The sequence below is a fragment of the Myotis brandtii genome, unplaced genomic scaffold, assembly GCF_000412655.1.
Source record: "Myotis brandtii unplaced genomic scaffold, ASM41265v1 scaffold82, whole genome shotgun sequence".
Taxonomy (NCBI): Eukaryota; Metazoa; Chordata; class Mammalia; order Chiroptera; family Vespertilionidae; genus Myotis; species Myotis brandtii.
This window is the reverse complement of record NW_005371324.1, coordinates 514,785-515,456: the sequence shown is the minus strand read 5'-3', so window position 1 is coordinate 515,456 and position 672 is coordinate 514,785. Positions and strand designations below refer to the sequence as shown.

General features: G+C 46.0%; 1 protein-coding gene across 1 annotated transcript in view; it reads right to left on the bottom strand.

The window, feature by feature from the left end:
- The window catches only part of LGR5 (leucine-rich repeat containing G protein-coupled receptor 5), a 151,402-nt gene that overhangs the window by 49,239 nt on the left and 101,491 nt on the right, over positions 1 to 672 (bottom strand). The window lies entirely within an intron of this gene.

The following is a 672-nucleotide window of genomic DNA, read 5'->3' as shown; positions in this document are numbered from 1 at the left end:
GCAGGGGTGGGCGGGTGGGTGGGTGAGAAGTGAAGGGAGAAATAGTGCAGAAAAGACCTTGGTCCAGGTTCTTCCACGAACTGATCTTACAGCCTTGCAAGCACCTGCTATTTTCCTCTATCAGCATCAACTGACATTTTATATACATGGGGCATATTTCTACACTCTTACAGAAGACTGGTTATTTTTCAAACTATTACTTGACAGTCATTTTGATTTACTAAAACAATGGAACCTAGACCATGGGTGGGGAGGTATAGACATGCATAGCTCACTCTCAGGTTCATTCTTGCTTCTCTTTCCTTGGTAGGGATTCAGGAGTATTTATTTATTTGTTAATCCTCACCCGAGGATATTTTCCCATTGATTTTTAGAGAGAGTGGAAGGGAGGGGGAGATATATATAGAGAGAAACATTCATGTGAGAGAGACATCGTTTGGTTTGCCTCCCACATGTGCCCCAACCAGGGCTGGGGATTGAGCCTGCAACTAAGATACATGCCCTTGACTGGAATTGAACCCATACCCTTCAGTCCATGGGCCTATGCTCTATCCATTAAGCCAAACCAGCTACACCAAGAGTATTTATTAAATAACTAGAGGCCCGGTGCATGAATTTGTGCACGGGTGGGGTCCTCAGCCTGGCCAGCGACCGAGGTCTATGAGGGGGGGG